Source organism: Protopterus annectens, chromosome 12.part0, assembly GCF_019279795.1.
Source record: "Protopterus annectens isolate FY-2018-M chromosome 12.part0, PAN1.0, whole genome shotgun sequence".
NCBI lineage: Eukaryota > Metazoa > Chordata > Ceratodontiformes > Protopteridae > Protopterus > Protopterus annectens.
Window position 1 is genome coordinate 1,288,576,574 of NC_056746.1, and position 14,653 is coordinate 1,288,591,226.

The 14,653-nt window shown below is 43.5% G+C and overlaps 1 protein-coding gene across 2 annotated transcripts in view; it reads left to right on the forward strand.

The window, feature by feature from the left end:
- TTLL9 (tubulin tyrosine ligase like 9) overlaps nt 1–14,653 on the forward strand; it is a 787,629-nt gene that overhangs the window by 343,234 nt on the left and 429,742 nt on the right. The gene's annotated exons all lie outside the window — the stretch shown is intronic.

Here is a 14,653-nt window from a genome sequence, read left to right on the forward strand (position 1 = left end):
GAATGGCTAGATAAGAGGCTGCTTTTTTTTATATACCAAGTCCGAGATCGCTGTACATTGGGGAAAGGGCAATTTCCCAGTAATCGCTTGTGTAAGAAATCGCTTTGCAATTACCAGGAAATTGCCCTTTCCCCAATGTACAGCGATCTCGGAGTTGGTATATTTAGTTGGGGGGTGTGGGGGCACAGCCCCCCACATCGAGGGGTGTTCGCCCCCCACTTTGTTTTAAAAGTAGATGTGTTTGTGTAAGTTTTTAAGTGTTTGAATGATGTGAGTGTGTAGGGGTTTGTATGCATTGGTTGTATGTGTGTGTGTTGTATGTTAGTATAGGGAAGGTGTGGGACGAACAAAATCTTTCGATTTTTTTTTTATTTTTCAGGGGTTTTAGGTTTCAATTGCATGAACGATCGATCAAAGTGTGTTGAGACCCTGTATTGTAACAAGGCATTCACTTTTCCTGTGGAAAACATAACATTGTTAGATAGTTAACTTGTTCATATTTGTTTTGATACCACGATGTCATATTATGCAGATACACTGCAGTAGTTGCCTTAGAACAGTTTAAACTGGATAAAAGATACGTACATGTCTAGTAACTTTCCTGCCTGATGAGATTCCTTTAAAGTCCCAACTTTTACATTTTTTTATGTACTTGTATATCTGTTTATTTTTGTTGACTGAGTGAGTAGGCTGATTCTCACAGGACCTTTCAGCCCTGACTCAGGATGTAGAAAATAAAATACATGTTTGAAGGATGTAAAGATTAAAATCCAGAACAAGAGCTTATTAGTAATACCAAAGAAAGTAGAAGTGTACACAAAATAGAAGGAGAATAAATTATTGTATGTGATGACCCAGCAACTGCAAAAAGCAGAAGCATTTGATAAGTGCAGACTGAGGCCAAAGAATTAAGGGATCAGCTTTGGAAAAAGTTTAATGTTTTTGCTTTCAAACTGTTACATTCTTGCTGTTATGGAAAGCAGTGATCTTAAATTGTTGGAGGAGCAGGAGGCTTTGTACTCTTTTTTTTTTTTTTTTTTTTTTTTTTTTTTGCATGCAGATCTGGACCATTGACTGAAAAAGCTCTGGAGTCATGTTGTGTGATTTATCTGAAATTGAGTGTGATAACAGGAAACAATTTGAATAATACAGTATCCTAGATAAGGTATATGTATAGTGAACAGGATTGAGCTGAGCAGTTCAGGTGTTCATATGCAACCATACAAGTTAAGATGAACTACTCATGGATGGGTAGCCACCCTGCTTTACAAAGAGAAATGCAGTTTAATATAAATCTGATTTACTTTTCAGGATGGTTTGCAGTGTATTTTATTTTATTTCACATTTGATAATCAAATAAATGAACTAATCTGTGGACCACATTCAGCCATAACTCATCCATTAAGCAAAAGAAAACTTGGACTGCAGTGGCTTAGTAAAAATACTAGACACACATTAATTGTGCATAGATCTAGTACAGAAAGTATCCATAATACAAGTGTCTGTGTGTCTTGGCATTTGATGCAGGGGGTAGGTAATAGATTGAAGGCGTATTAAATAAATGGGTTTAATTCACCCCTTCCCGTTGCTTTTCCTGACTGACTAGACAGGAAGTGATTTACATTATATGCTAATAGTAGTAGTAGGAGCAACAGGGTTAATAAAAAAACATTTTGTTTAAATATGCTACCAATGCTTGTAACTCTGTATGAAGTGCAGAAGGAGACCATTCTGGGTACATCATGTGTGCTGCAAAGAGCAATCTTGGCAAACATCAAAGACTAAAGCAGTGCTGATTTCATGAACTCTAATTGTACTCTGATTCAGGAATGATTCCATTTCTGTCATGGTATTGAAGCCCAAAACATTTGGAGAAATTAAAAAAAGCAGGCAGGTTTTAGAAGTGCTGGCAGTCCACCTTTGCATTTCCCATATGAGGTATAGGTTAAGGTCAAGCCAGAAGCTAAGATGTAGGGTATCTGCCTTTTGCTAGAATGTTTTAAGTTAACACCTGAAGCTTATAGAAAAAAGTTTCATGCGCATAGGCGCAAGGCAGATGAAAGTGTGTGTGTGTGTATGTTGCTGAACTAAGCACTTATTTTCATAGGTGGGTGAGTGAATGTCAGGTCACCACTTTTGAAGGGCTGGCAGACCTTTTGGTGAGGGAACAAACTCTTAGCACTTTGCCTGAGGACATGAGAATCTGGTTAGCTGATAGACAATGCAATACTGTAGATGAGTTGGGGAAGAAGGGAGACCTATACCTAGCAAGCAGGGAATCACTGCACAGGAAAGGGATACACAGTGCTGCTCATGGGTCTAAGGGAGCTCATGGTGAGCAGCTCAGACTGCCCAACAGAGTCTGCCAGTAGCAGGGGAAGCCAGTAGTCCAGGTACAGTTCCAGGACCAAGGGTTAAGTGTTTTAAATGCAACCAGTGAGGCCATGAAGCATATAAATGTCCACGGAGGCAAGGTGTGGAACAAAATGTGGAAGAGCCAGTAAGTGGTTGTGACAAAATGCCAACAGTAGGTTGTCTCGAGACAACAAGGGTACCAAACTACCACGCTGAAGATGTCCTGATAGGGAATGATTTTGATAATGCAGTACCATGTGTGCATGCAGTTACATGCAGTGAGGCTTGGAGACAAGCATGTGGGTTTGGTAGCCTAGGGGAGACCCAGACAGACTGCACACTTGCAGCTAGGACTGGCAAGGTGGTTACTGCAGGGAGGGAGCTACCCTGTAGCAGCAAGACTGAAAGTGAGCCACAGCTGCTTGTGGGTACTGGTGTTCTCTTGGACAGAGTGACTGCAGGGGCAGAGGTGAGTAAGTAGTACCTATTCTAACAGTGAGGCACCACTGTCAGAGGATACCAGACGTTCTGTGGAAGGAGAGCTGGGAAGGGTTACTAATAGAGAGAGCTGAGACAAGCTCAGCTCTCAAACCCTACATTACAAGCCTGAGGGAGGTAGCTAGTGAGCCACCTGATTCTCAAGGGAAAGGGGAATCTGTATACTGAGAAAAATGTTTACTGTATAGAGAGTGGACCCCTGAGGGAGGGCTAGAGGGTGAGAGAATACAGCAGTTGGTAGTGCCCAGAGCCTGCCATCTGGCACTTGCAGCCATAGCCCATGATATTCCCTTTGCAGGTCATATGAGCATAAAATGTACAAAGAAACGTATTCTGCAGAACTTCTATTGGCCAGGGATTTCCAGAGATGTAACAGGGTACTGCAGGACCTGTGAGCAGTGCCAAAAGGTATGCAAGGCAGGAGACAAGGTGAAAGCTTCTTTGATGCCTTGGCCTGTGATTGAGGAGCCGTTTCAGAGGGTAGCTATGGATATTGTGGGGCCTCTGAGTGCCCCAAGTTCCACAAGGAAAAAGCATATCCTAGTGATAGTAGATTATGCTACCAGATATACTGAAGCAGTGACTCTGTCTTCCATTGAGACAGAAAAGGTGGCAAATGCTTTGTTAGAGATTTTCAGCAGGGTAGGTTTCCCAAAAGAAATACTGACTGACAGAGGTGCCAATTTCATGTCAGACCTGGTGGCTTGTCTGTGGAAGTATTGTGGGGTGAAGCACCCCCTACCATCCCCAGACTAATGGTCTTGTTGAGAGGTTAAACTCTACACTCAAGACCATGCTAAGGGCATTTGCAGACCAGCTTAAGAGGGATTGGGACAAATATTTGCCCCATCTGTTATTTGCTTACAGAGACGTTCCTCAGGAATCCACAGGATTTTCACCCTTTGAGTTGTATGGGCATAGGGTGAGGGGACCTCTAAATTTAATTCGAGATGAGTGGGAGGGTTAGTATGTTTCCGATGAGGAGTCTGTTGTGGCATATGTTCTAACCTCAACACAAGACTCAGGGAACGCATGGGCTTGGCCCAGCAGAACCTGGCAGAAGCCCAACAGCAGAAAAAGGTCTGATATGACAGGAATGCTTGAGCTAGAGAGTATGCTGTAGGGCAGCAGGTAATGGTTCTCATTCCCGTCAGACACAACAAGCTGCAAGCAGCTTGGGAGGGACCCTACAAGGTGGTAAGGAAGGTCAGTAATGTTAACTATTAGTTTGTTTATTTATTTATTTCCAGTTTGATGACCGGGGATGTCCACTGGGCTCAGCGAGCCCATTTTCAGTGGAGGCCTGGGGAGAAAAGCTCCATGTTACAAAGTTTAGATACAGATACAATATAGAAAAGTGAACAATTTACAATTATGTTTCATGCTAGAGAGCAGGTGTGATTTCTTAGGTATATGTTATCTTTAGATACAGACACAATATTAGTAATGAACAATTTACAGTTACATTTCATGTTAGAGAGCAGGTGTAAATTCTTAGGTACATGGTACAAATTTGATATTTACAATATGTACGTGTGTGGTAGCCTGTAGAACATAGCTAGAGAGGCTAGTAATCATAGCTGGAGAGGGGTTTAGAGGTGGAGAAAGAATTATAGGACTAGGTGGAGAGAATGCAGTTGCATTTTCTGTTAGAGTAAAAGTAGGAATGTAACTGAGATTTAAAGTTTTCAAAGTTTGCACAGGTCCTTAGAGAGAAAGGAAGGAAGATAATTCCATTTTTTTGCTAAGGAAAAGGATAGCAGGAGTTGATCAGCAGGGCGACTGGGTTTTCAGACACAGATTAGGTTTTGATCTACTGATCTGAGAGTTCCCTGAGGGGTGTAAGGGAGAAGGATGTTGCATAGGGCAGGGCACGTAGAGAGTTGAGAGATTAGTTTGTGGGCTGTGGTAATCTGAAGATAGTCTAGATGGTTGGGGAGTTCAAGCCAGTGTAACAAATTAAGGACAATACAGTGATGGGAGGAGTATTTGGCTTTGGTGACAAATTTAGAAATCTTATTATAACAGACTTCCAATTTTGAAGTGAGTATGGCAGATAAGTTAGTTAATAGAGGAGTGCCACACATTAGTGAGGGGAGTAGACAGGTAGTGGCAAGCGTTTGTCTGGTGGAAGGAGAGAGAAATTGGATGTTCCTGTATAGCATACCAAGTTTTATATGGGTTTTCTTAATGTTTTGCTGGATGTGAGTGTCGAATTTCAGGTGTTCATCAATATCAATCACAGTATCAGCACGGTACTGGGGTCAGCAATGCCAAGGCAGCTGGAATCTCAAGATAGGGAATGGGGTAAGGTATTCCCAGATAGGCTCAACCCTCTCAAGCAATGTTTCTCAAGGGTCACTACATGGTAGAACTGCTAGGCAGGGGAACAAATTGTACCATGTTAACATGATGAAACCTTACCATGATGAGTAGGCCCTTGTGATAAGTATTGACAATAGGAAGCAGGAGGAGTCTGAGGGGGATCTACGGCTACAGGGAACCAGCCAGCCAAATCCCAAATTACTATGGTGGAGCCTAGGGTTGTAGGCATATGATGGGACAGTGCAGCACAGTACTGGAGTCAGCAATCCCAAGGCAGCTGGAATCTCAAGATAGGGAATGGGGTAAGGTATTCCCAGATAGGCGCAACCCTCTCAAGCAATGTTTCTCAAGGGTCACTTGAAAAACTAGCTTGCATTCTCATGGGAGGGTCGGGTTAAAGTGTGACAAACCAAAATGCTGCCAGCCCAGCTAGCTGGAATTTTGTAAATAATTATATGTCACTTGAAAATATTAATATGATTTATATAGAAATATGACACTGCCAGCCCACCTATCTGGAATTTTGTAAATAATTATATGTCATTTGTGAATATTAATATGATCCATAGGCTTGTCTTACAAATGTAAGAGAACTATATGATGTGATAGTGTTCAATCTCGCCGTTTGTTCTTACACATGGGTTCGGAGCCGATCCTCGGCTCCGTGCCGGCCTCTTGCAAGCTCTGCATCGAGAAGAAGCTCGAGACAATCTAATACCCACAATCCCCCTCTGCCTTTACCTCAGATCTAGTTTGCCGCTGCTGCATTCGCATCGTTGGGAGCTAGCTCGAGAGTCTAAGCTAAGATATAACTTTTTTTGTTATATTTTATTAGAATTCTATTTCTATTTGATGTTTCAGTATTATTCTGTATGATTGTGTTGTGGTCTCGTTGAGTTCTTGGTACCGTTAACTACTTTTATCGGTTAGATATTTTTCGGGGCCTACACCCTTCATAAATTTAATAATATTTGAGGAAACTTTATACCGGATTTGACAATTTTTATCGGATTTGACAAACTTTAACGGATTTGACTGCATTACTGGACTTGTCTCTCTTTCCTATAATGTCTGATAAGGTGAAGTCAGGTTTCAAGCGTTGTCAGTGTGGCCAGAAAATGTCAGTGACTGACAACCATAGTTCCTGCGTCTACTGCCTTGGCCCTCTCCACTTGCAAGAGGACTGCTCCATCTGTCACTCTTTTAGTGGGAGGGTCATGACAGATAGGCGCAGGAAACTAATGGACAGAGGTCTATTGAAACCTTCTTTCCAGGAGGCTCTGGATGCTTCTGACCAGGCATCGAAGTCCTCTAAGGAATCGAAGACGTCGGAGCCCAAGTCATCGGCTCTGAGCTCTTCAGCAAAGGTTAGATCACCGGTTCCACAGACTTCGGGGCCGAGTGTTCAACTGGTATCGGTTCCTGAGCCTCGAGTCTTGGAACCGGTGATGGAGCTCCCTCCATCGACCTTATTGAGGTCGGCTCCGTCTTCGGTTCCTTCGACCCGTTCTTCCTCCAAACTTTCAGATATCGATGTGGATCGCGTGGTGCAGAAGTTATTGGAGCATTCGGCCCTCTCCAAACTTATTTCGGTTTCCACCCAGTTGGTGTCGAAACTTGAAGGCCTCCCTGTATCTCCATCCATTCCTCCTCCGAGACCGATTCAGTCTTTGGAGCCGGAAGAGGCTGATCTACTGATTGTGGAGCCCTCGGGTCCAGAACCGTCCTTTTCTCGGTCTGTTCCTCTCACCTCGACTCCGTCGGACCCGATACCAGAGTCTCGGAGCCGACGGTCTGTCCTTGGTTCCGGGGCCGAGAGTCGAACCGACGTTTTGGTTCCGACTCTCCCCTCGGGCCTCGGCGGATCGATTCGGCTCCGTCCTCGGGTCGATGCCTTCGTGCCCGTGTTGGGGATTCTTCCCATTTCCTCGAACCGGGGACTCTTCGATCGGGACCCGGGGCGTTCGACCTGATGAGGAAGGTGTTGTCTACCCAGACAACCACATCAGTGGAAGCAACCTCTCCTCCCCATAAAGGGCCGTTATCTTCATCTGCACCCATGGCCACATCCAAGCGTCGGGCACCAGTGTCTCAGCCACCCCTGGAGGGTGCCCCCTCTTCCTGCGAGGCTTCTTCGGATGCTCCCCACGAAGAAGTCCCTAGGAAGAGATTGTGTAAGAGGAGACACTTGGATTCTCCACAGGAATCCTTGACATCTGATACTGACTTAGATGAGTCAGAGGGGTCCCCTAAGTCACCTTCGGAAGATGTCTCTTTTTCGGACATATTGGAGATCCTGAAACAGAGAGGTGACTGGCAGTCCCTTCCCCCTTCTGAGGATGAGTCAGTTCTGCTGAAGGCATTTGGTGCTCGCCCTTCTTCCTCCTGGGTCACTCCACCCTTCGACGAACTAATGGAACTAATTGCTTGAAGGGCGTGGGAGGCTCCTGACACAGTGGAACCAGTTCCTAGGAAACCTAATAAATACATCACGGCACCTCAGGACAAGTCCTACCTAACAAAAGGAGTTCCAGTAGACGCTATGGTGGTGGCAGCAGCCACGAAAAAGGAGATGTCGGAGTCTTCTTCGTCTGTCCATCCTCCTAATAAAGATTCTAGGACGATGGATAGATACGGGAAGCGCATTTTTAGTTCAGCGGCTTTTTCCATGCGATCCCTGAACTATTTGACCCATTTTACACGTCTACAGAGGGATCTAGTCAAAGAGTTGGGAGATACCCTCCAGGGTACTACAGATGCAGCTGTCTCAGAGAAAGTGACAGCGCAACTTAATACCCTTACATCGATTGTTAACTCGTCCATGAGGCTGATTTCCTACGCAGCCGAAGGTTCGAGTAGGGCAGCAGCTTCAGCGATTGCTCTTTGCAGACAATCCTGGATGCGCTTATGCTCCTTTGCGGAAGCCTTCAAGTCTTCCTTTACTAACGCCCCATTTGACGGTGCCACTCTCTTTGGCCCCAAAGTAAAGGAGACCCTTACCCGGTGTGAACAGGAGGGAAAGACTCTGTCTGCTGTCGGAGTCCGTTTTTCCACCCCAACCAGACCGTACCCCAAAGGGCAACGTGGTGGAAAAATGTGGTTTCGAAAACCCCAAGGATCTTTCCCAGGCACACAGGGAGACGCCCCCTCTAGAGGCAGAGGAGGGGGTAGAGGTGGAAGACGCCGCCCTGGCGGCAGAGGGGGTCCGCAACATCAAGGTGACAGGGAGACACTCCTGGTAAACCTTTCCAGCACTCCTGAGAGGAGGCCCGACTGTCCTGCTCTGGAGGCAGTCGGGGGTCGCTTAGCTTTATACCCTCAGGCCTGGCAAAGTTTAACTACAGACAAGTGGGTAAAAAGCGTGGTTACCAGAGGTTACAACATACCCTTTCTATCTCATCCCATTCCAAAGAAAAGACTCCCAGATGTACCGCCCCATCTGCGAGAGCCAGCAGCCATAGAAATTTCAAAGCTGCTAGAAAAAAGAGTCATCCAACCAGTCCCAGCGGACCAGCAAGGATTCGGGACTTACTCAAGGTTCTTTTTAGTTCCAAAGAAAACAGGGGACTGGAGGCCCATTCTGGACCTAAGCTACCTCAATACCTTCGTCAGGAAAGAAAAGTTCTGAATGGTCACGCTTCAATCGATCCTTCCATTCTTACAGAAGGACGACTGGATGTGCTCAATAGATCTAGAAGATGCATACTACCACATCAAAATGGACAGGGCATCCAGAGATCATCTGCGCTTCCGGCTGGGGGCCAGTCACTTTCAATTTCGAGCCCTGCCCTTTGGTCTGACCTCAGCCCCAGGGTCTTCACCAAATGCATGGCAGTGGTAGCGTCTCACTTGAGACGCCAAGGATTCCAGGTGTTTCCGTATCTGGACGACTGGCTCCTTTCTGCCACCACCCAGCGTCAACTATTACAGGCCAGAGACTTTGCTCTTCAACTGTGTGTTCACCTAGGGATTTCCGTAAACTTGAAAATCCTTACTTCAGCCATCACAAAATATCTTGTTCATAGGAGCAGAATTAAACACACGTCAGTTGATTCTGAGGCTTCCCCCAGAAAGGATATTATCACTTCAGACTCATATACGTCTTCTACTCTTGTCAAGGAAATCTCCTGCAAAACTAGTACTGAAGGTGTTGGGCCTAATGTCAGCCTCCCTTATTGCAATTCCCTTGGGAAGGCTGCACATGAGAGTCCTACAATGGCTGCTGTTTGCACAATGGTCGTTTCAACAACTACCTCTAACACACGAGATTCTTATAACAAAGACATGCAAAACAGATCTAAACTGGTGGCTTCAAACGTGCAACCTTTCCAAGGGGAGACCGTTTGTGCTACCCACGCCCACAGTTACGGTGACCACGGACGCTTCCCTGATAGGGTGGGGGGGCATCTTTCAGGGACAGACAGTCCAAGGTGAATGGACCAATTTGGAGTACAATCTGCACATCAATGTTCTAGAGTTGAGGGCAGTGTTTCTAGCGTTGCAACACTTTGCTCCCCTTCTTCCTCTGGGAACTATTGCAGTTCAGACGGACAACATGTCTGTAGTCTGGTACATAAACAAGCAAGGGGGAACCAAATCCTATCAGCTATGCAGAGAGGCCATGAGAATCTGGCAGTGGGCGGAGTCCACGGGTCGCTTTCTAATAGCAACGCACATCCCGGGTCATCCAACGTCATAGCCGACAGGCTGAGCAGAGCAATTCTGTTACCGCACGAGTGGTCCCTAAAACAGTCAGTGGCGAAAAGGATTTTTCGCACGTGGGGCCAGCCTTCCTGCGATCTGTTTGCGTCTCCAATGAACGCCAAATGCAGGAGCTACTTTGCCCTATTACCCCCTCCAGGGGAAGTCCCCAGGGACGCACTGGTTCACGATTGGCCCCCGGGACTCCTGTACGCATTTCCTCCATTTCCTCTGATATCAAAGTTTCTCCAGAAAGCCAGGAACCTACACAGGACAATAATCCTCATTGCCCCATTCTGGCCTCGTCAAATTTGGTTTCCCTTCCTGAAGATACACTGCATTCGGGGACCCTGGATTCTGGACCCAGAGCCAGACCTATTGACTCACTCGTCAGGGGTTCCCCATCCCGCGATCCTGTCCCTCCATCTAGCAGCTTGGCTGCTCCAATTCCCAACTTAGCCAGGTCTGATCTTTTGTCACCAGCAGTCCAGGATATATTGGTGGCTTCCCATAAAGCTTCCACTACTAAAACATATGCTAGCAAATGGAAGCGATTTGTATTCTGGGCAAATACACACCATGTTGATCCTTTTATAGCTCCTTTGAATAAGATATTAGAGTTCTTAACGGACTTATTCCATCAGGGTGCTTCTCCTGCTACACTAAGAGTTCAATTGGCTGCCATTTCAAATTTCCATGTGGAAGAATGTGGAGCTCCTGTTATGGCTCACAGACTTTGTAAAGCCTTTTTAAAAGGGGTTTTTCATATTAGACCACCGGTCAGATCTCCCACGTCACCTTGGAGTCTAAACTTATTGTTATCTAAATTAATGTTGCCCCTTTGAACCTGCCTCTTCTTGCCCGTTAAAATTTTTATCCTGGAAAACTCTCTTTTTGGTAGCCATTACTTCCGCTAGGTAGTATCTGAACTTCAGGCTCTCTCCATCAAGCACCCTTATTTGATCTTTCACTCTGACAGAGTTTCTCTTCGAACCAATTCATCCTTCCTCCCTAAAGTGTGTTCTATTAACAATATTAATCAGTCCATTGAATTACCCACTTTCTTCAAAACCACTCCAACAAAATGGAGTATATGTTACACAAATTAGATGTTCACAGACAGCTAAGATTTTACTTGGATAGAACAAAAGATCACAGAAAAACTGATCAACTCTTTGTGGCTTTTGCTGATAGCAGGAAAGGACTTGCAGTTACCAAAAGAACTCTTTCTAAATGGTTAACGGATTGTATAATCTATGTCTACGATTCTTCAAATCAAACCCTTTTACACAAACCCAAAGGACATTCCACAAGGTCAGTGTCTACATCTTTGGCTCATGCAGCCCGCCTACCACTGGACGCTATTTGTGCGGCTGCTACTTGGTCTAAGCCACATACATTCATTTCTCATTATAAGGTAGACAAGGTTTCTAGGGACAGGGCAACCTTTGGTTCCACTGTGCTCAAGAACGTCCTCCCGTGAGTTCCTCAGGAACAAGGAGCTAGGGACGCTACCCATGTGTAAGAACAAACGGCGAGATTGAACACTATCACATATAGAAGTTATGTCCTTACCATAACGTTCCATGTGGAGTGTTCATCTCGCCTTTGTTCTTACAGTCCCACCCTCCCACCCTTAGGAAGAACGTTCTTTGATGCCTGGCCAGGAGCATTCTGCTACTGTTGCAATATTGTGTACATAGTTGGCATATATATTTATATATGTCTGTTTGGCTTATATATATATATATAGTTATGTGTAGATTATTTCTGTGCATATGTGATGTAAGCATGAATGTGCTCTTCTGTAGATTGGTTTGCTTGCAAACTAGATCTGAGGTAAAGGCAGAGGGGGATTGTGGGTATTAGATTGTCTCGAGCTTCTTCTCGATGCAGAGCTTGCAAGAGGCCGGCACGGAGCCGAGGATCGGCTCCGAACCCATGTGTAAGAACAAAGGCGAGATGAACACTCCACATGGAACGTTATGGTAAGGACATAACTTCTATTTATGTGTATATTAAACTACTGGTGCAGAAGTGTGTGTTGAACTGTATGTTATTCACTGAGCTTCAAGAATGTAATCACAGTGTACCCTGCTGGAAAGAAATGTGTATAAACTATATACCTGTGCAGATGTGTGTTTTAATGGTAGAAGTTGAAACATACAGAGTTAACTTGCAAAACGTCTAGAAAATAAGTTGAAATTGTTTACGACTGTGCTATAAAAGTTAGTTAATGCAAAGATGCACAATGCCTAGAGTCTGAGGTTTTCCTATTGTCTTGAAACAGAAATAATTACTAGGTTTCAAATGTAAAAGTGTTTAACTGTTTTACGATTTTCATTTATAGGCAAACATCTGAGAGATATGTACCTTTGACACAGAGGTGCTAAATTCTAAGTTTCTGTTACCCTGGGAATTGAAGGCAGGTGACAAAGAGTGATGTCATCCCAGCTAACCCAGCAGTAATGCGTCTTATTAATTTAAGAACCATGCCAGAGAATGTGTCTGTGCATTTTGTATTTGCCTTTGGACCTGAAAACATCCATCTTCAGCACTTCTTATCTGAATTTGCCTTGCTCTGTAAGTAAGATTTGGGTATAGAATGTCTTTTAGAGATAGTTAGGAATATAGTAAAGATTAGTTTAGATGTTTTTGGTATTCATTTGAGAATGTCCTGCAATGTCCTACTAAAAGGAGACTAAGGGACAGATTGTACAACCATCTATATGACATAAGGAAGAGAAATGACCAAAATGCACTTGCAAAACATATTATTGAACATGATTCCCATTACTTTACGTTTAAGGTGCTACAAGTGATGAGGGAAAATCCTAGAGGAGGGGATGCCGTTAACAATTTAGCATGCTTGGAGTTAAAATGGATACTCTTACTGAAAGCCCAAACTGACCCCGGACTAAATCAGTTCTTGTCTATAAAACCCATCTTGAACAGTAGACCTTTATAATTTGACAACTGAGTCCCTAAGGAACTGTTGGTGAATTATTGCATATGTTAGGCACCAGAGTGTTCGACATTATTGCCGTCAAACTTGTATTCACGTTGATACAATTTACAGTGTCAGGATGGTTATGTTTCTAGAGAACCTGCTTTAGTGGTACTAGATTTTATTTAGGTTTATGTTTTCACACATATTTGGCTGTTTATTTTTGTACTGGTTTTATTGTGTCCATTATTTTGTATTTGGCTCATTTGCCTTGGTCTACCACATATTTTTTGTCTCCATATTCCGAGGAATGATTTGACAGTTCACATGGTTTTTATAAGATATTTTATTAGGATCTATACCTTAAGGATGGATGGCCCTTTAAGAGAGGTCCAACTATACGCTATTTTGCAATGGGTAAGGAACATGACATACTGAGAGAGCAGCCATCAGTTCTCACAACGGAGACGCTATTGCGAGTAAGAATATCTTTTCTCGCGCAGTTACATCAAATCTGTAGTAATGTTTTCCAGAGGGTTTTTTGCTTTGTCTTACCCTCTCTACATCCTTCTTAGAGCTATATAGCTGAAGGTAGAGATGAAAAATATAATTTTTCCATTAAGGTCTTTATACATATTCCTGCCTGTATTTGTTTGACAGGAGATTTGAAATAATACTGCTAGATGTCAGGAACAGTGTTTCAAAACTTATGTCTATGTACATGTCCAGTTCTCTACTGTTGAGCAATTCATGCACTCGCAGTATAGTCAGTTATTTATTTAGTTTAGGTATTCGTCTTGTTATGATTTTGACATTGTTCTTGGTATGTATAATAGATTCAGCAAGACGTTTATCATTATATTTTATGATTTTTGTATGGTTTATGTATTACTTAAGCAATCATTATTGCGAATGGGCTGCCGCTTGCTGCACTGTCAGGAATAGCCTCCTGCTGGATGCTATCAGAAATGCAAACCAATTGTATCGGTTTAGTAATACCTTATTCTATGAATGGGAAGGCAACTTGACTGTTATTTCAGTAATGTTGTTTAATATGGTTGGATTAGGATGTGCTTATGCATTGTTCGCTATATAGTATGTGCACGATAATTGTTTAACATACCGTCTCCCCGATACATGTTTGTAGATGGTTTAACCTTTTTTAAACAGTGAGAGTATTTTGCACTTTTTTAAAACAGTGAGAGTTTTTAAAACAGTGAGAGCATTCTGTATTTTGAGGAGTGTTGGTGTCTGAACTTTTGCAAGCGTTTCATTTGTAACCTTGGATACATGATTAATTGCTTGATTGTTTTAATGTTCCCGCCTAAATGTTTTTTATTGCATTTAAATAAGCATCCATTGTATCAGAAATGTGATTATCTGAGGAAGCATAGCCTAGCTATGCGAAAGCGCTTATTCACTGTGTTTTATCTCATTAAATATTTTACAACATTATTCTAACGGAGGCTTTTTTCGTGGTGACTTCTTCACGTTTTTGACTTTGATTGTCTTTTAGAGATAGTTAGGAATATAGTAAAGATTAGTTTAGATGTTTTTGGTATTCATTTGAGAATGTCCTGCAATGTTGTTCATAGGTTCATAGGTAGGAACTAGGCTATCAGCCCAAGGGCCTACGTAAGCCTAGCCAGCAAGGTACCATAGCTTACGCCACCCTAGAAAGTTATTTTCCTATGCCACTGTCCAGCAGAGACACAGAAGTGGTCCCCGGGGTGTATTTCCTATTTCCCATTCACTCATCAAGATTTTTCTTGAAGAGTGCTAATGAAGAACTTTGCTTGACATAGATGAGTAGCTTGTTCCAGAGTA